Below are 21626 nucleotides of genomic sequence, written 5' to 3' on the forward strand. Positions count from 1 at the left end.
GCTTCTCATAGGCGACAAGAACCCGTTTGACAGGCTCTTTAGTTCCCAGGGAAAAAGCATCCCCCAACCCCTTGCAGGCACCCTTGTCAAGGTTATTAACCGAAATTGTTTTGGGAAAAGGCTGAAAGGGTGAACCGGGTGAAAAAGGTGAGGCGCTGCTCAATGGTCAGAGAACCAGTTTGCAAGACAACTCTAAGATCTTCTTCCGTCATCAATTGTTGGTCGAACAAAAGAAAAACTCTGGCTGAAAAATGCATTATTTTTCACCCAAAATCCGATGATCAAAACGAGTTTTTGCTAAAAGAGGATCTTCTATTTTTTTCGGTCCAAGCTTTTTAACCAACCTTCTTGATGATCAGTTGGAATTTAGCTGCGAACGCGATGTGATCGAAACGGAACTGAGTGCCGGACTTTGTCGACTCTCAACTTAGGTGAGTCTGCAATGAAAATTTTTGGGGGATTCTCTTGCAAAATCGAAAAAACTATCCAATTTAATGGGAAAACTGCGAGCGGAAGTCGCTTAAAGGACACACTTTCGAGAGACCGCAGGAGAAAGGCGAACGGAGATTGGGGAATGGAGAGAGAGAGCGAGAAAAGGGTTACAAGGTTACTCAAACGTCCTTCGCCTTCGCCTAAAAAAACCCAAGCTAGACCAGACCAGACCAGACCCAACCAGACCAGGACATAGCAAAACAAAACACGAAACGCAGCAGCATAGAAAAAATTGTTGCCGCTTTCCTTTTCCTTCCTGGCGCGTCCACATATCGCATATTTTTTGCCGCTTCTCCTTTTCGGCACCCGCTTTCTCCACTTTCTCCCCATATACCCATTTCTCCACTCTTCCCCGCATCGCCGTGTCGTAAATTTCGCAAAAAATATATTTTCTAACAACCCAAACAAACAAATGGCAGCATGCAAAAAATACAAATCCCGACCCCGCACAAAAGTCGCGCGAAAAAATCAGCAAAACCCACCAGGACATGTGTGTTGCATGTGTACATGTGTGTGTTTCAGTTTGGACGAGAGGATATAGAAAAAATATATATATTATAAATGTGAATAAGCTGAGCTGACTACTCTGTGGGCGCAGCCACGGTTCTTTTTTTTTTCTGTTTTATTTTTGTAATTTTATTTTTTTAGACCTCATTGTGGGTCTGACTTTGCACGGGTGGCTTTATATTTGTTTGATTAGAATCCTGGGGTCGATTACCGGCAGGAGTTTTAATTCGTTATTAATTGACGTCGATCCGATTTATTTCCAATGCGGTTGACTCCATTTGCCCTCAATTGTATTTGGATTCTAGTCGAAGGGTACGGAAAGGTCTCTAAAATGAAAGGTTGGGTTGGCTAAAAGTCCATTGATCTGAAAGGATTAGACTTTCGTTTGATATAAGAAGGAGGACTTCCATTAACCGTAACTTTTGTTTTATTTTCATCTCGGTTGTTTGTAGATGTTTCATTTTTATGATATTTGTTTTTCTAAAATGCAATCTTAATGAAAGATTTGTTGTAAGGAATCAATCTGTTGGTCAATGGACTTTGAGCCTTAACAGTCAACAGAGTGTGGTAACAGATGTTCACTTATTTTCTTAATTTTTTATATTCAACATCTCAAAAGAAGCCTAAAAATTCAAATAACTTAAACTTTCCAGGCTGTAAGTGTTTTTTGTATGGATTTAAAATAGCACTATAAAAATTTTCAAATGAATGAGAATGGATATGCCTTTGGTAGTGACTTATCAATGGGTTCTTATTTATAGTTATGTGACTTAGTCAGTGATAATTGTTCAGCTAGCCCTTGATCGATAACAGTTACAAACTTTTGCAAAAGACTGAAAACAAATCCAAGTAAACTAATGGAAAAGAGGTCTAGATAGAACTTAAATAATAACCTACTCTAAGTTGCTAACACTTATCATACAAAACTTACAAAGTTTACAAATATAAACCGAAACACTACCCAGAAAAACTTCTAATTGCAACCCCCTTTCAAGATAATTCCTCCATAGAAACTTCATAAGATAAAATGTCTTAACGACCACATTCAATTACTCAAAAATGCATTCCCATCATCGTTTGTTGATTGAAAATTATAGCTGGCAAATATTTCAGCTAGTAAAATGATGTTTGAGGAATGGCCAAAGTCTAAGTGGGCGGGGGAGTCTATTGCCTGAGCTTGAGGATACGTAAGGGGTTTGAGTTGGAGTCCAGATCCAAGGTGGAAACGGTGGGTTGAGTGGGAGGTAGGTTGAGAAAAAGTAAGCAGCATAAAACTGCAGCAGGCACCCGATTGGCTTTGGCCACGCACACAAAATGTGCATATAGAGTGCAACTTTTAGCACCAACCGAATGCAGTTCCACACACACACACACAGCTGTATTTCTGCATGTATGCATATGCATGCCCGGTGTATATATATATACATAGAGAAAAAAGAGTGGCAAGTGAATATTTGTTGTACATGGGCAGCCGAAGCGAAGGGAAATCAAAAACTGAAACAGGGACGGCAAAAATAAAAGCCAAATAAAAACAGTGCGAAAATGCCAAAAACTGTCGTAGAAAAATGCACTTTTTCTGGGTGTGGCAAAATGGAAAAATAGCAGAAACAGCAGCAGCAGCACCAGCATCAACAGCGACGCCGACGTTGGCAGAGGTGCATTAGAGCGCCGAGGAGTTTTCAAGCTGCAACATGCTCCATCTCCATGATGGCTGCCTAAAATGGCAGCATGATGCAGTTTTACACCCATCTACATTCACACCCACACCCACTCATCCCACACCTTTGTTCTTTTTTGTTGCCTTGCGCATTTTTAGTTGGTGCAGGCGGAATGCATTTTTACTCCCTTTTTGCACTGGTATATAAGGACCTGCGTCTGTGTCGGTACGTGTATCCCTATTTGGTATCCTAAAAAAGTACACAAAATTTTGGTGCGCCGGCAGTGAAGTCGACAGCGACGTCAGCCGCACAAACACGCCCATGTTTTATGTACAGGACCAAAAAAGGGGCCGGCAGAGGAGGTGGGCTGAAGAGCCCTTTACATGCGCAGCTTTGCACTATGTATCTATGTGTGGAATCGTGCAAAAAGGAGCAAAAAAGCGAGAGGCAAAACACTAAAACTAATGCGCGAGAAAGAGAAACAGACATTAGAAAAACGCTGCGCATTGGTATTGGTGAGCGAGCCGAACAGCCATCGTTGCGCAGCGAGAGAGAGCGAAAGTCAGCAGAGGAGAGAGAAGGAGAAGGAGAGAGAGAACGTGGCAGCAACAGGACGAAGGACGAAGTGGATGGCAGCTGAGTTGTTTGAGGAAGTGGGTGGCTTCGTAACCATCAAATTGATCCGAAAAATGAGTTTTCAATAGATCGCAAGATTTCATCTTGAGAAATGTACTTTTCTTAAAGATTCCTTTTATCCTTGCTTCTGGGAGTCTTCTTCTTCTTATTCAGTTGAAGTTTTCCTTTTTTCTATATACCCAACCAAACAAAACACGAAGCTGGGAATCGGAATCGGACTCGAGTCCTCGACATTAGCCGCACACACAAAAATGCCAGAAACGCTCTTCTTTTTCCTCGCATTTTTCCACGTCCATTTGCATCTGTATGGGTTGTGTGTCTGTTATAGCATATTCACATATACAAGTACAGAAACGAAGGGATATAATTTAAACGGCTCTTCTCTCCTTTTTCACTTTGCCAGGATGCGTGTGTTTGGTCTTGGTTTTATGTTGGGCGTCCTTAGAAGTTAATGGTGCGTATGCGTGATGGAGTTGGGAGTATGACACGATAAGAATAAGGAAGCGGGGAAATAGCATTCATGTTTATCGGAATTATCTGGGTATTATGAGGATATTTTTGCTAAAGTGAGATTTATTGATCATTTCTGATGATCTAAAAGCTTATTAATTTATAACAACTAATATTAGTAGAAAGATTTCTTTATTAGAAGTATTTCTTTAATATCATAAATATTTTACTGAAATCTCTTAATTTTCTAGTTAATATTTTTGATTTATTCATTGGTTTTCAAGCCTTACGTTTGAGCTTGGAAACACTCTCTACTTTTTCCCCATTTTAAATAACTTTTAACCAGCATCTCTCTGTAGCTCATTCATCTCAGCATGATCTATAGTCCAAAGCTGAATGCATTTCAGAAGAGCGTGCAATTTAATTTGAAATAAATTAAAGACTATTCACATGGCCAGATTAAAAGCAAGCCCGTACTCGCACAAAACACCCATATAGCGTTGGTCAAAATGACCGGCATTGTTTTTGCCTTGGCAACTCAACCGCGGCACCATAATAAACGTAACTATAATACAAAATAAACACATAACCGAAACAATCTAAATATGGCGAAAATTTATGTATTGATTTTCATTAATAATATTCTGGCTGCAGCCGCCTCTGCCTCTGCCATGGCCACTGCCGTTGCATTTTGCTGTTGCTGGGGCTCAGTATCCTCTATCGCTCTGCTCTAGTCCTGGCCATGGCATTTTTCCAATTTGGGCTCCGCTGGACGCCGGCAAATTGAAAATTTTCCCCAAAAACAAAACAAAAACAAAGCAGCTGGCTGGAGTAGGAGAGTAGAGATGATGGTGGAGTGGCAGAGTGGCAGTCGGGCAAGTGCATCATTTTTCATCAAAAACTTTTGGGGACGAAATGGGCAAACAAACGAAAACCATTTCAACCATGGCCAGAGGCCAGCATAGGCTGCAGCTGCAATGGCAGTAGCTCTGGGTTATGCATCATAACTATATGTGTGGCAGGGGCTTCGACTAGGCTGCATAAATCTATGGATTTCAGGAGGCGGCCAACTCATGCTCCTGTTCCTGCTCCTGCTCCTGCTGATTTCGATGCTGCTCCTGATGCACCTTTGATATGCAATTTATGCATGTCATCAGCGCTGCGTCTGCGTCCATTGTCCTCCCAGTTTTAGGAGAATGGAGCGGCTAGCAGTGGGATGCGAGAAGGAGTCACTACCTAAACACAGCACACCCACGCATCCAAATCCTTTTTTGCTGCCAATTTATAGGCCTCCACCCAGTGCAATGTTATTTTTGGAGCTCGTGCATATGTATGTCTGTGAGTGTGAGTGTGTGCATTGCGTTTTTCCGGCTTTCCTATTTGCATTGTCGACCAGGCGATGGGAAAGGCTGCAATGTTTGCCCTTTGGTTTTACAGTGGCGTATAGTAAAGTCCTCCCTCACAGCCGGGGCCAGAAATCATGTTTTTGCCAAAATGCATTTTCATACGCCACGTAAGCCCGGTTCCATGTACGGCATGCATGCATGCGGGCCCACATGCACATAGAAACCTCCTGCCATTCTCCCATCCATCCATCCTCTATGTACTAAGAGCAATGCACTCCTATCTAATCAAAGTTTGGGGGGGCGATACTGCAGGTTCGGGTTGCATTCTACACATTTCCAATGGCACGTTGCTGATGCGGCAGCTTTAATTTTAATTGATGCATTTTCCGGACCAATCACCCACCCAAAAACACACTCATAATGCTGGCCATGTAATTGCCAGAGTCCTGCTGCAGACTGTCCAGTTTTGTAATTTATCTAAGCGCTGTCCGACGGCTGATTGATTGCCATTGTGCCGGACAGGAGGTGTCCATAACAGAAGCATCACAACAATATCAGATTCACTCTTTAATAAAATTGATAAATTATTTAAAAACCAATTCAAGCTTGAAAGAAACTAATTCCTGTTTTTATTTTTAATTGAAAAACTTTAACTAATACTGATAAGATTATTTCAAATTAAATCTTATTTATCAACGAAAAATTCTTAAAATAAAATTGCCGAAAGAGACTTCTATAGGCAAGTCAATATGGATTTTCCAAGCAAATCAGAAATCAAAAAGACAGAATCGAACACGAAATGCAGAAGGGTCCTTTGAGCAGGCACAAATCCGGGCCACGGGATGTTCTGCTAACGAACTGCGACCGGGATCGGGATCACATGCAGGCTCACATTTTTTCACAAAGCTCGCCGCGGATGCAGTTTTTGTCCTCCAGCCAGAAACTAATAAAGGCGAATGCCATTGGGGGGGGTGGTAGTGGGTGGGGTGGTGTGCCTCTGATGGATGTGGGGGTGGGCTTTGGTTGTAGGTGCACTCAGCTGGGAGCAGTCTTCTTCAATTTATCGATTGCAGGCGCCTTCCCTAGAGCAACCATCCTCCCTCTCACGCAAAAAAAAACAAAAACAAAAATAGGGAAAGAATTCACACAGCTAACTGCAGATGCAGATGCACCACCCCAACCACCATAGTAAACCCCCCGCCTGGTATATGTACGACTGCATTCTTTGCCCACCCTTCGTTGCACCGGCAGCTGAAAGCAAAACAGGACAAAAATAGAGCAAAACCCAAAGAGCAAACACCGATGGCAGCCATGGCAACAAAACTGAAACATAAGCAATGCAAAGAAAAAACTCAAAATGCATGGCCACCATTTTGAATAACAAGTGCGCAGGGGTAGATGCCCCAAACCCGTGCACCAACGATGCAGCCCATTCTGGAAAATAAAGAAAAGAAAGCCACAGAGAAATGCATTGGACGAGTGCAGTTGGCAAGGAAAAAATGCAGTTCTAGAGGATGGGAAAGGAGCGCAGGATGTGCAGGCCAGCGAAAAGCGACAAAATCAAATGCCGAGAAATAAAATTCCGTGCCCAACAAAAGCGAAACGAGACAAGTCGAAGGTTTTTGCTGCTGGAGTTTCCCCCCTTCACCACCTCTCTTTATCATTGGGAGTTTTTTCCTTGCCGCAGTACAGCAGGTTGAGGGGGAGGGTGATGGGTAAGTCCTGCTCTCTCTGTCTGGGGCATAGGAAAAGCCTATTTCAAAAAATTGAAAATGCAAAATTTCATTTGTGCAACGTGCGGCTCTCCTTTTTCCCATGGATCCGCCCTGGCCAGAGGCAAATGCATTGGTCCTGGACCACCCACTCCAGCTGCTACTCCGGATTCCTGGCTCCTGGCTCCCGGCTTCTGCCTCCTGCTCATCCTTCTTCTGCTGTTGCTGTTGTTTTGGATGAGACCGACTACGACGACGACGACGACGACGACGTTGCCGGGCCGACAAAGCAATTCTTCAGAAATGAAATGTCCTGTCCCAAGCCACCCACTGGCACACTCCCCTTCTTTTTTGGATCACCCACTCCCGCCTGCATTGCATTTCAAAATGGCAACGTGGCTGCAGGATAGCTGGGCAGGATCCTGTGGACCAGCAGCGATGGCGACAACTGTCAGCATCATAAGACTGCACATGAGCCTAGCGCAGGCGAGGCTGTGGATGGGGATGGGGAATATGTGTGGAGTTTGGGTATGGGACAAAACGTAAACAACAAGTTTGCTTTTTGGCACTGCAGTTGGGCACCAAAGTTTTGCACACACACACACGGAAAAGGACACAGAGCCCCAGGGTGGAAATCTGCAGGAGTAGGGTAGTGCAGCAGCATGGGGCAGACAAAGCAAATGCAATCAGCAATGTGTTTTGCTTTTGCTGCCTCTGAGCCCCGTACTGGGGCTAAAATCAGGACCTGTTCGACTGGACTAAGCCTGGAAGTGCACCAGGCTAGGAATCCTGCCCTCCACAATGGAGATCCCTCACCATGAGTCGGTTGAACTTTCATAACTTTTACTTCTCTAGATCGCAAGAAAATTGAGTTTCAAAGGCACTAAGGAAATTAATTAAACGGTCATAAGGAAATTATTGGAATTCTTAAATAGGGAAAACGCAAAAAAGGAAACATAAAACTAATCGTTTTTTAAATTTCAAATTTTGTACTCTATAAATATCTTCTATCAAAGCTTTAAATCTTAACATATTTAAATATTTTTTTTGATTTTTTTGAATATTTGGAATACCTGAAGATAAGTTTACAAGTTCATCCAAAGAGCTAACAAAAAGAAGTTGAACTTTATTTAAATTTCGATTAAACTCCAACTAATTCTGACAATAAAAAACCCTTAAATTGGAAAAATGACTTTCAACATATTAAGCCTTCAAGTCATAAATTTCATGAAGAAATCCATTAAGTAATTTAGAAGTTAAAAACAAACATTTTTCAATTTTTAAGGATCATTTTCAACAACTTTATGTTTTGATATCACAACTTTGTAATTTTAAACTATTTCTTATTAATTTATGAAATACCCACAAGATAAACCCCCAAATTTTATCACTCAGTGTATTCCCCCCACGGTTCACAATAATGCGAAAAACTCTGCAGCTGAAAAATAGAAAGACGCGAGCAAAAAATGTTGCTATTTGCCTACTGCTGCAGAACGGCATCGAAAAAAGTATTCAACGTCCACGAAAGTGTTGCATGACGCCAAAGGGGCGGGACAAGTACCACGCCCCCTTTCGTACCAACTGAATCTGAATCGAAGCTCAGTGCAGTGCTCAGTTCCAAGAAGGGAAAAAGAAGGGGCGGAGTTGGGTCTGGGTTTTGGGTTTGGTGTGGCCCCAAAAAAAGTGAAATCAAAAACTGCAGCAACTGCCGGATGAAGGGACAATGGGTGGGTAACTCTACTTCAGTTCAAGTGAAGGCAGCAAGAAAAAATGCAAGCCAAAGGCTGCAGTAAAAATGGCACAAAACAAGCACCGCTCGCGCGCTGCGACTCACTCCCAGAAACCCCCCCGCCCCCTCCGAAAAAAACTCAAACCCCAAGCCCAAACCCAAAACAAAGCAAACCGAATGAGGAGGACAACGACGAATCAGTGGTAGCAGGACGAGTCCAAGGACCCAGCCCCCTACCAAACGGATGCACATTGTTAGGCCCAGCCAGTGGAATTGGATTGGACACGGGATATGGCCACGGTGCTGTTGCAGCCATGCCAAATCAACGGACTCGTCGTCGAGACGCCTCAGCTGCCCCAGATGTGGAGGTTTTGGTGCGTTGCCATTTGGGGGTGCACAGAAAGTAAATGTCATAGAAATTGCATTTATTTTCTTGGGAAAATTATTCTTTTTACTGTAATATTATTGAAATCTTAGATAAGGAACTTTGACGAAGGCCAACTCATAATCAAGATTATGTAGTTTTCACAGATTAGTGGTTTCTAAACATAAATTTATGTTGAATACCTATATTGATCATTTCTATATTCTCTGTTTTTGATAGTTATAAGTCGATCAGTAACATAGTCAAATATTCCCCTCAGTGTAATTCTTGTTGCTAGTTGCAAGGGTTGGCAATGCAATTCATATAGTGCAAAAAATGCGTGGGGGGTAAATGGGTGAGTGGGCGCCTTGAAGATGTGCCCGGCCAGGCATTTCTGCATTTTGTATTTATTGCACTGGGGGATTGGGTCTGAGGATTCCTGGTTGAGTTGAGTTGGGCTGAGTTGAATTGGGTTCCGTATGCAAAAAGGAAAGCTGCATTTGCCGGGCTTGTGGGCTAGTTCCAGGACATTGGGACAAGGCGACTTCGGCACGTACGCGACGTTGGCAGTTTGGGAGAAATGTGGAAAAATGGAAAATCCAGAAACGCGGATTGTTAAGCTTGGCCATTTTTTTTCGCTAACGTCTGGCGGGGAAGTGGGCGGTCAAGGAGGGGTGGGGCGGGCATGGCACAGGCCTTAATACTGTGGCATTTGTCTTGGAGCTGAAACAACAGACGTTGCCAATGCAGACGCTGAAAAAATGCATAAAACGTTGCAACAAAAGTATGTCTCCCCCGTCAGAAACGTGGAGTCAGGTGCAAGGTGGTTGGTAAAGAATCAGAGGTGGAGACTGCGAGACGCAGCTGCTGCAACGTTGATTTGATGAACATTTCGCTGGGGCAGCTAACGTGACGATGTCTAGTGCGTAATATGCAAAAAGTGCCCACTCAGACGTCTGCCTTGAGGGATTTGAGACTTGACCCTTTCTCTCTTCTCTTTTTTTTTTTTTTTTTCGATTCTATCTCCTCCGCCAGGCAATGCAATCTTTCTTCATTGTAATTTGGCCGGAACTTTGGCCAGGAAAGTTGCTACAGCCTGGACATTGCACTGATTCCCAAAGTGTTGCAATCAAGAAGGGGGAGAATATTTTAGGATATCACTGAGGAAAAATCGCTTTAATAATTAGATTGTGGGAATGATATTCTGGTTGGTTTAGTGGAACGTTCTAGAAAACATGGATGAATGAATATCTTAGAGAAAAGTCCTAATAAAAGGCACCCTTATTCTACTTTATAAAGGCTTTGCCTTTGAGAATATGTTATATTTTTAATACTCAAAAATGGTTTTCCATCTTTTCATCTTCACATATCAACTCAAAGTCTAAGAACTAGTTAATTAAAAGTTAAAAATAACTTTATAAACATTAAGAAAGTTTTTACTGGTAACTACAAATTTCTTTAGATTTCACAAAAACAAACAAACTTACATCGTAGACTTTCTCTATCTGATTTTCCCATCAGAAGATTTGCAATTAAAACTTTTTCTCTGTGTTAGGCTCCAAGGGAGCAGAATCCTTGGAATGGGAGTCAGTTATGCGGCTCGCGCATACAAATTATGCGGAAAGGGAGGAATGGAGCCGGAGGATTGGGATGCAGCAGATGAAATGTACGAATCCATGGACTACCATGGACCGGGGCCATTTCCCTTGCTCGAATCCCATTGTAAATTTGCAATTTTTGCCGAGTGCTGCTCGATGCTTTGTTTTGGGATTGGTTCTGGTCCCAAAAAAGGAAAAGGAAAGGGAAGTCTAGTCGCGGAACCGTTTTTGGCCAAAATGCATTTTGATGTAGTCGACGGCTGGGCAGAAGAAGAAAAGAAATTTGAAAAAAAAACCGCCGCATGCTTTTTGGCAACCCCATGGATTCTGATGGAGGCAATTGCTCGATGGGGGGCATCGGAACCATTGGAACATCTTTTTGTTTAAGGGCAAGGCTGGAAGGGAAGGCTGGCTACCTAATCTGACTGAATGCACTCTTCGCGGAGACAGCTGGCTGGGATGGGGTATATCAAGGGGAAAGGAAAGGGATGAGGAAACTGCCAGGAACTCGCATGGCAAATTTTCCATTATGCTCACTCAATCAAAACTGCAACAAAACAAAAGTTATGAATAGGATTTTAGCCATGGCAAAAGTTTTAGCTTCTGCCCCCCACCCACACTGTGGGGATTTACTTAAGCCATATTTTATCACTCTTCTCATGTGGCAGCTGCAACTTATTCAATTATTTTAATGGAATATTTCTCTCTCCTCTGTTTGCAGATATTACGGAGCCTTCGACGCTGGGTAAGTTTTCAATTTTAATTGGAATGCAAATTGAAATAGTTCTGAGGACTGAGAAATGGTTAGAAAGGATGAAGTTGCCCCCCTTCCCAACTCCAACACCAATTCCATGATCGCATATCGATTTATCCATTGATTGACCTGCCTTAAACGCTTACCAAACTCCGAAACTGTTCCTGGGTGTGGTTAATCGAACTAACGCCAAGGTAAACATGTCGAAATCAACTCTTTCCACTGCAAATTCAGTGTCATTAGGCACTGCATTTGGTCTGACGATTCGCTTTGGCCAAATGCAAAATTGTCAAATATTTACTCAGGCAATTTAGCATGCGGCAGGCGGGCAAATAATTACAAAAACGTTCGGAAAACAAATAACTAATAGAAATGGATGGATGGATGTGCGGGTATTGGACCCTAGTCCTCCCCCCGGGCTACTTTCCACTCTTTTCCACTCAAAACAAACAGCCAGGGAAAAGGAAGTGAAAACAGAAAGGGAAAACAGAGAACGAATCGCGGAAATGGGGAAACACCGCAATGACAAAACAATTGAACAATCGAAATAAACCAACCAACCAAAATAAAACAATATAAAACAAAGAAAAAACAATACGAAATTTCAGCAACTTCAATGGGTTTTTTTTTTGCAATCAATATTCTAAGTCTTTAATGTTAATGTTAATTGATTAAAATGAAATGCATAACGAAAGAAAGACATTCTTGGAACCCTAACAAGAAAAGCTCTTTGAGTCAGGAAATCTGCACTAAAATCCCAAAATCTAAAACCAAAGCAGCATCATTGGGATTAATTGTGGCCAAAACAAACATTTTCCTGCAATTTCAAAGTGCAAATTGATTCTGTTGAGACCAGATTTTGTTTTTCCAAACTTTCAAACGATACTGCTGATTTCTGCATATTTTTGTGGATTGATCCTTAAGACCGTTGCTCAATTTGATGTCACATAGCAAGCCACTAACAATTTCAATTCTTTTAGTAGAAATCTGAGCCCAGTCATTTGCATGGCATTTTGTCTCCAGTGCTTCCCCCATCACCAATGTATTCCAGGTTTTTGTTTCTTTTTTTTTTTGGGGGGGAGTGTTCCTCCTTCAGCTCCCTTCCCAGTTCAGATGCAAAAGCAACAAACATGACTCCGAGATGCATTTGCATCAAAATGGCTGCCTGGACAAAAAGCAGGAGATCCAGCTCGTGGAGGGACTGACTGCCCCGCAATGCTCCGCTAGCCATGCGTGTCACTCACACAACCAGGGGTAGTTGGGCCATCTATCGTCACAGCATCCGTTGTTCAATATTCCTTTTTCGGGAGTCCTGAACCAAAGTGAACCTACTAGTAGTGGGTAGGGTACAGCCCCTCAGTGCACCTACACACCCCCAAAAAACCTTCACCTCCCCCGAACCCGCCCACCTTGTCACCCGTCTATTCATCTGAAATGCAATTTCAAAATTTTTTCAACAACTCCTTCTGCAGTTCCCATCGTTTGGCCCCATCTGCCCGGTTCACCCGGTTGCATGCCAAAAACTGCATTTTAGGCTCCGGCTGTAGCTGTGGCTGCGGCTCCGACTCCGGGCTCTGTGACTCCGGATCTGTCTGCTCGGACTCGGGCTCGACAAATGCATTGGCTCGTCCGGCTGATGGAGCCCAGGACTCAGGGACTAACAAAAAAAAGTTTAAACTGGGAAGTTGGAGTGGACCTGAACTATATTTCTATGGTTTAGGTAATAGTCTAATCTTATATTTGATCTATCAAGTAATAGTCTTTTCCTCCTAGTTAAATCAAAAACTTGTTTTACTTATTAAGAAAAGAATTTCGTTTTAGCCCACTGCTGGTGCTTAACAACTCATAACGATTTATTCTCAAGTAAAAACTAAAAACCTTATAATATAACTTTCCTAATACAAATCTGTATTGGTCCACTCTAAAAACACAACCATGGATGCAGGACTCGCACGTTTGATGTACAATATTTGTAGTGCTGCGTCTGGTTTTGGGATCGGGGTTTCGGGCTTTTTGCAGTTTCAATTGGGCTGCAAAAAATTGCAATCTAGGCAAAAATGCAACAAAGGCAAAGAGCTGGGCGTGCATATTCACATGTGCCCCTCTTTAGCCCTCTCCCCACCCCTTAAACTCCACAACTCCATCACTCTCTGTGTGTGTGTGTGTGTGTGTGGATTTTTTCCGAGTGCATCTATGTGCGTGCATGTGCATTCATTTGGGCCAGCTCGCTGGGGCAAAAATGCAAATTTTTTAGCCAACGCCATCTGAAAATAGGATGGCAAAAATTTCTGCATTTTGCAATTTCAAAGCCTGAAAATTTCGTTTGGGGAAAATGCATTCGGGACCGTTGGCCAGCCAGCAGACCGCCCATTTTCCTGGCAGATGGATTGGCATGGATTACAAAGGGGGGCAAAGTATCTGTATCTGGTTGTTTCTAACTCGCAACTTAAAGCTTTAAACAGCCATCCGTAATTTCTACAATTAATTGACCGGAACAATTTCATAAAACTAAAAATTTGCAAATCCCCAAACGATAAATTACGTTGAAAGGACAGTGATGTCACGTTTCCAGCTGGAACCCAAGCCGGAACCCTTTAAAATGTCAAAAAGGGTCGTCGAATTAGAAGTTATGGAAGGTTTTTTTTTTTTGGAAAGAGGAGAGCAGTCAGGAGCCAGACTGTTGCCCAGGGGCAACGTAAATTTTCCAAGTGAAATTAATGACGTTTAAAGAAAAAGCTCTGAGAGAGGGAATGAGAGGGTGCACTGCTGCTGAACAACCCTTTGGCAAAATCTTTCTAATTAAGAAATATCCCAAGCGAACAGCCTCAGCAGCCATTTGCCAAAAAGTGTGATCCTGGACGTTGAGAGGCAGCTGGCATTTGCTCATGCCAAGCCACATCTTGTGGTCCTTGGATGGTCCTTACTGGCCTCCGTCTCGTGCCTCTTTGTGTGCATTGAAATAAAATAATAGTAAAAAGTTAAAATTCTATTCAAATTGTTTGCCAGCTGAAAACAATGTAATTTCATTTTATTTGAATATAAAAGCAAAAACCCCTTCTGCTGCACTGACCATCACCACCTCCACCACCAACCATGTTCTCCATCTTATGCTGAACTGGACTGTCGACTGGCGACTGGACAAAGTCGTCTTTTGTCTATTGGCTAGAAAGAGACAGGGCAGGACAAAAGGACAGAGAAAGAGGCTATATGCCACAATGGTCATCTAACCAGAGCAAGGTTTGTATGATTACGTTAGCAACTTTACCGCAGTTCCTCAACAGAGAACCCAAACTCAGTTCAGATAGTTTGCAAACGCTGCAGGTCGACCAACCACCCCCCTACACTCTTTATCCATCCTCTACCCTCACCATGTTACGACTGCGGTTACTGTGGGTGTTGTGTATTGGCCATGGCTAGAACTGGAGGGTTGGCCATCCGGACTAAGCCCGCCTGTGTGCTTGGATTTTATTGAAACTTTTCTTTGCCGCAAACGTAGCAAGGAATATTTGAAATTTCCACCAGATCCCCCTGCATTTACCCTTTCAAACTTAAGGCTGCAGATCGTGGGGTTTCTCTTTGCCAACTGGCATAATGCATCGAGGTCAGAGTCGGATAGAAGACTTACATACTTATATACCGAGTTTCATATACTCGTATGTGAACTGATGAAATTAAATAATTGATTGCTTTAAGATTGAAAACGAAAATCTAATTGGCGTGTAAGAATTTCGGGACTTAAGTGCATGAGGTTGTGGTCGAAAGGATGGCTAAAAGTTAACAGCATTTATTTAATAAACAAATATGTTTAACGAAAAGAAGCATAAACACTTTAAAAAAAACAACTTCAACTTCTTTCTGGAAAGAAAAATAAATCTAAGCACAAACAAGAAAATTACAAATCTCCAAGTCATACCTTGACTTTTCGATAAAATTTGATTTTCTTTACCTTAAACTTCCCATACATCCCATCAACCCCTTGATTTTCTTTCAAGCTTTAAGGAAACCAAGAACTTTACATAGTTTAAGAATCAACCCTTATGGATAATCCTCCCTTAAGGCAGAACCCTTCTCCTAAGCTCATTCAAAAAGTGCGCCAACGTGCCGTAACGAGCGCAAATTGCACTCCAAACATTTTACGTTTAATGGACGAGAAGGCATCCACAGTCCACACATCCATGTTATTATGCAAGAGACCGAGCCATAGCCACAGACACATACGCACTTACACTTGCACCCTGGGACACGCACACGCAGACCAATGCAAGTGCACAAAGGAAGTGCACGTCCTTTTCGCAGAAAGGACGAAATGCCAATGGAAATGGTCAGGAAGTATGAAGTCATTTGAATTTGAATTCAAAATTTTCTAATAACATTTCAGCTGAAACAATCTAATATCACACACACACACACACACACATAGCAAGTAGCAATGTCCAAAAAGGACGAAAACGAAAGGAGCCACCCACAGGAGAGACGGAGACAACGTCCGTGGTTGCAACTCCCATTTACCCTCACCCTTGGAATAATGCAAAAGCAAAAGTGTTGTTGGTACTAGACGTTGCTCCTGCCTCATCTGTCCTTCTGGTCCTTCTAGTCCTTCTCGTCCTGCTGTGACAGATGAAAGGAATGGGGATGTTGGGTGGTTCGAGTGGACTGAAGTCGACGCCAGAGTCCCCGCTCGTATCTTGGCAATAAAATAATGACTCAACTGAACTGAAAACTAGAAATGTGAAATGTAAATGGCGCACAGGACACCATTACACCCAGCCGCACAAGGACATTTTGCCGCTTGTTCCTTGCACGTACGTACGGCGTCCAACGTTCACCCCGCCACGCCCCTTTCTCGCTTCGCCCACTTCGTCTTTTGTCTGCGTTTTAAATTGTGCAATTTTATATTTGCAAGTTTCTACGTGTCCAACCCCATCCACCATCTCACCAATTGCCATTGCCCATCGTTGACCAATCCCCATTCCCATTTCTGGACACAACCCTTGGCTTTGTAATTGCTGCATGCCTGCGACTGGCCTTGTCTCTGCTTCATCTCCTCCTCGTTCTTTCTTCTTTTTACAGTACGTTCTAACCCATTCCCTCTGGCAGTCCTCTAACTCTGCGTAAGTTTCTCCGTCGCTTTAGTTTTATCTGCCCCAACGGTGGCTTCCATTTACTTAGTGATACATGCATATAAGTATGGTACATTCTGTGTTAGGAAATCTATAAGAAAATATTAAAATATCCAATTTATGTTACTTAGTCTAAAAGACCAAGCTTGCCTTATTAAAATCATATTTCGAATACTGACGATTTTTATCCCCATGTAAGTTATAATATGGGTAGATTGCTGACATACCATTCCATTTACCCCTTGAGATTTTTCATGATTCTCTAGAGAATTTGTTTTAGAGAACTTCCCCATCTTTTTTATCCAACTTGACATGCACAACTGCAGCCACCGCAAGTACAGCAGTTCCGACTATAAAATTATATACAGTGCGACTTGTCCGGAAAGTTGGAAAGGGAACCGAGGGAAAGTTCTTCTTGTCAGCAAAAGGAAAGGCTGTCATATGCATTTATTATGGCTCTTGGCATAAGTTCTCAGTTTTCAGTTGGCTTGGCTCCACTTCGCTTAAATTTGGACAAGAGCTTAACGGACACATTGGGCATATGAAATTCTGGCACTGGAGTAAAATCCATGTGGAGAAGAAACATTGTAGGTATACTCATTCTCCTGCCTTTCGGCTCTTAATAAGCAAATTAATGAATGCGTGGAAGTGCAAATTTGTTTGTGAAAAGGATGAAAAGTACTCGTAGTCGGTGGCGGTATAAAGCCAGCCAAAAAACGAAAAAAACTGGGTATGAGTTGAGTCAAAAGGCGACATCAATGGCTGTCTAAGGTTGGGGGAGTGAATCCCCGGGTAAATTGCTTGTAAAATGTAAGCAGCGTCTAAATTAACTTTTGTTTGCCTTCCATAAATGCCAAATTGCTAGCCATGAGTTGAGGGTGCAAAATAATTACGTAGCGCTGTCTTATTTTAATAATTTCCAGCCATGCAGTGACCAAAAGAGTTTTCCCTTACAAATAAAAAATAATAAACCCCTCCAAAAATTCCAAAATAAAACCCACGACGAGTCCTTCTAATAAATATGCAAATGGCGCATTTAAATACACAACGAGCGGGGGGTATCGGGTGGGATGGTGAAGAGTTTTAGGACTGGACCCGGGGGCAGTGGTCGTTTTTTAATGTCATTTCTTAATAGCTTTGAAATACGTTAAAATCTGAGAGAGGTCTTCCACGGAAAGATGTCCTCCTGCTGATAACGCGCATACGCCACGTAAGCCGATCCAAGCAACGCTGGACACGCCGCCTGGGAACTGGTCACGTAGCCATTAAAACACACAAAAAGTCCAGCTGCCACGCCCCCTTGGTACAGCTTCCTTTTTACGGCCAGTGGCGCCAGGCAGCCAAACCCGAATTAGATGTTGGTGCACCGAAGAAAATTATTTATTTTGTAAAATTCAAAATGTTTTAGACTTTTCCGTGTGTCATTGGGAAATACTGAAAATTCTATTAGCCTTCTTAAGGCTTGGATGTATTCATAAGCTGTATGATAAACATAACCAAGTAGTCCATGAAAACCAATCTTAATACAGAAAATAATAACTCTTCATTGCAAAAATGAAACTAGCTTAGTAAACCTATTCCGTGGGTGTTATTTTGAGAACAAATTCTTAAATAACAGAAGATATTTTCTCAATGTGCTGCCCACTGCCGTAAAAAGCCCCGTACAAGGTGCAAATCCTTGAGATCCTTGTCTGCCCCTCCAAAACCCATCTCGCCACTTCCCTCCTGGGCCACCGTGCCCCTCTCATTTGCGGCGCGTGTGCGTCCGTGTTGGCCCTCAGTAAATATGAAAATAAATAAATCCTAAGCGTAAGCCAAAGTTTTGATGTATGCCCCAAGCAGTTAAAATGTGGGAGGAATGGCTTATATGGAGGCAAGGTGGAGTGGGCGTGGCATACTAAATCCTAGCGGCAAGAGGACGTGAGGGTTTGTGACTATATGTGTGTTTGTGTGTGAGTGTGGGTGGGAGGTCAGTCAAAGTTATTTTAGGGCCACATTTTAAGCTCTTTGCCAACGTGTCCTGCGCATCCTGGCTAAGCCAACGGGCTCCAGCTACGCCTTATCTACAGCACCGCCGCTCCTCCAGTCACTCAGGAAAGACCCCCAACCCCACATCCACCGGGGATTGGGATTTCATGGGGGGTGTTTTAATATTTTAGGTGCTCTAAAGTTACATAACGCGGGGATGGACAGCAGCGCTGTTCTAACTCCTTTCTATGTCCTGCCTTATATGTGTGGCGCATTATTTATCAGCAAACAGGAAATTAGCAAGCGGGCAACCTAACAAAAGGGGTTCGACTATGAATTACCTATTAAATATAGTTTTATATTAATGAAATATAAATTTTAAGGAAGCTAGTTTATTAGTTATGGTATCTATGCCATTATTTATTGATTAGCTGTAACTCCTAAAGATTTCTAATATCACAAAGACATCCCTAACATCCAACAAACTCATCTACCCCAAGGAAACTGAAACTTTTTGCTTATCTTGCTGCTTAGACAGAATTTGCTGGACGAGGCGATGTCCTCGCAAAAGCGAATTTAATTAATTAGACAGACGCTGGCCAGCAGATCCAAGCAGCAGGAAGACGAGGAAGGAGGTAAATGAGTATGCGAAGGCTTGGCTATATACCCCATTATCCAACCCCCAAAAAAACTCATACCATACCCATTACCACCATTGCATGGGGCCACCTCCTTTGTTGCTGCGGTCGTTTCCTAAAAAGTTCTACATGTGTTGTGTGCTACTGGGTGGAGGTCCCTTATCAAATCCACCGCAGCGGCAAAGTTAAAAACTATTAACTAAAATTTTCTATTAAAACTTTTCGCTGAAGTGAAAACTTTGCCATGTTGCCAATGTTGTTGCCGTTTGCTTTAGTGCCCACAAGCAAGTTTAATTTGTTGTAAACTCTTGCGTTTGGGTAAAGCGAACTGAAAGGAAAGCGGAGATGTCCATTCCGGGTCGTCTCCTGTGGCTTTTTTGTGTCTCCAGAAACAAAATGCACAACTTGTTCCTTGTCTCTCTAACTCTATCTAACTCTCTTTCTCTCTCTTTGTCTTTATCTTTCCAGATTGCCCCAAGGACCTGGCCAGCAAATTGCATTTAGCTTGAGCTTAACTAGATGCCCACTAACCGAACTAGTTTTTAAGAAAAACGCTTTAGTAATTCTAGTCGTATGTAGTTTGGCTTTTAGTTGATTTATGAAATGCTTGTGCTTATTATTATTATTAATATAATCGTACATTAAATAAAAATGCTTTGAGTTTACCGCCAATTTTGATTTCCGCTTTTTAATATCTGAGCTAATTGAACTTTCGTGAGAAGGAGCAGCAGCAGAAGCAGCTAACTGGATCGATTTATGGAAATGTGGAACGCAGGTTGGTTGTACTCGAACTCTATATATTAATTCCAGAATTTCTGTAAAAAATACTTTTAATTCGTAAGAAGGAAAGACTAAGATCTATACATATTTTATGCTAATGCTTAATGAAATCCTAAAACATAATCATTATCATAATCATAAGTTTACCCTCAACATTCCAAGTCGCTGCAGGCGCCATCTATAGTCGAGTGTTGGTAACTCCCATGAAAAAAAGGGTTGTAGGTGGAACGCTTTCTAAAATTTCAAATCAGAAAGCTTTGTGCCGAGCTTTCAGCCCGTGCCACTCGTTCAACTTGAATATGCAAATTAGAATATGACTCAAGGGTAGGACTGCCCTTTGAGGATGGTGGCCAGCTCGTTCCAAGTTTCTATTTCGCTGAAAAACCTTCTCAACAGAAGGTTTTTCTCTTTAAATTTATAGAAGAAAGATTTCAAAACAGAACAGAAACAATAATTTTTTAGGCTATTTAATAAACGATTTTAAAGTCGAAAAAAGGTAGACTAATTATAAGAATTATCCTAAAGCTAAGCCGAATATTTACTTAAAACTTCGTTAGACCCAAAATTTCTTCACTAAACCGGATTCCAAGCACTTTTGCCTGAGTGAATCCAAGCGAACATGTCCTCCCCACCCTCAACTTTCTAGCCTTCCTTTGCATAAACATTAACCATTTCGAAACCAAACTCACCAAAGAGCCTGGCTTAAAAAAAAGTCGGTAGACAAGCATTTTTGGACCTTATCAACGACAATGCCAGGTCGTTAGGCTTGCATTCAGAATCTACTGCAGACCAGGCGGTGGATGGTGGTATGTACTCCCAGTGGTTGGGATTGGGTGGCTGGACAGGTGAAGCACAAGATGGCCTGAGGCCAGGGTAAGGTGGGTCCGCTTTCAAAGGCAATCCGGCAGGCACAGAATCAGGAACGGAACAGTCAGGTCCACCAGTCGCACCCTAAGAGTCGGCGTTGGTTTTAATTTTATGACTCGCCAGGGTTAAAAACTTGTGCACATAAAATGGGGAGACATGCAAATAAAATGAAACGGCACAACAATTTTTGAATACAACAAACATTCAACACTGAAAAAAGTTTTGAATTCTGAAAGAAGATTCATTAATCTTTCCAAATCGATTTGTTAGTGGAAATCATATTGGCAAAAGGGGGAACTATTTAAATAATATTTTATACAAAAAACTTTTTATAAACAGAACACTTTTTAATCTTCATAAATGTTTCTAGTTTAGACTCTGTAAATTGACATATGCTAAAAGACCTTTACACATGAAGCTTTTATAAAAACCTCTTCTGTGACTAAATAAGATCATTGAGTAGACAGAATTTGAAAATATTTTTTTTCTGTGTAAAAATCAGAGTATGAGACGCTGAGCTTGGCATGCCTTTAGGCCAAGGCGGTGGCCATGATTTGTTACAGATTTCCTCTCTCGACTAGACTCTGCAATTGAACAGCTTACGGCTCAATTCTCGCAGGTAGCCGAGAGCTGTCAGAGCAAGTTCCTATGGCAGCGTCTCAAAAACAATGGCTAACAAAAAAAACAAGAAACAAGGAAAAATATACAAACAAGTTGGGAACAAAGGATGTGTGCACCTGAGGCACACATTTGGGAAAGAATATTAATGGATCTGTGCCATAAAGACGACAGCTGGCAGACACGAAACAAGAACAAAGCAATGGCCCTAGCCCCGCATTAAGTCGAGCAGAATAAAATATGTGTGCAGTTCTTTGGGGGTGAAGAGGGTTAACGGGGTTACGGAAATTTGTTGCCAAAAGTATGCGACAACAAAGGCAAAAGTTCATCATGACAGTTGAAAAACAATAGAAAACTTTTTGGCTTGCAACAAAAGGAAAAGGAAACAT

The 21626-nt window shown here is 42.1% G+C and overlaps 1 long non-coding RNA gene across 1 annotated transcript; it reads left to right on the forward strand.

Annotated features, from left to right (window-relative positions):
- Positions 1–323: 323 nt before the first annotated feature.
- On the forward strand, positions 324–19644 carry LOC108116273. Its single transcript, XR_001772827.2, has 3 exons — positions 324–431; positions 11214–11237; positions 19441–19644. It is a non-coding gene; the product is annotated as an uncharacterized LOC108116273 (long non-coding RNA).
- The last annotated feature ends 1982 nt before the right edge of the window (positions 19645–21626 follow it).

Source organism: Drosophila eugracilis, unplaced genomic scaffold, assembly GCF_018153835.1.
Source record: "Drosophila eugracilis isolate 14026-0451.02 unplaced genomic scaffold, ASM1815383v1 contig_367, whole genome shotgun sequence".
Lineage (NCBI taxonomy): Eukaryota > Metazoa > Arthropoda > Insecta > Diptera > Drosophilidae > Drosophila > Drosophila eugracilis.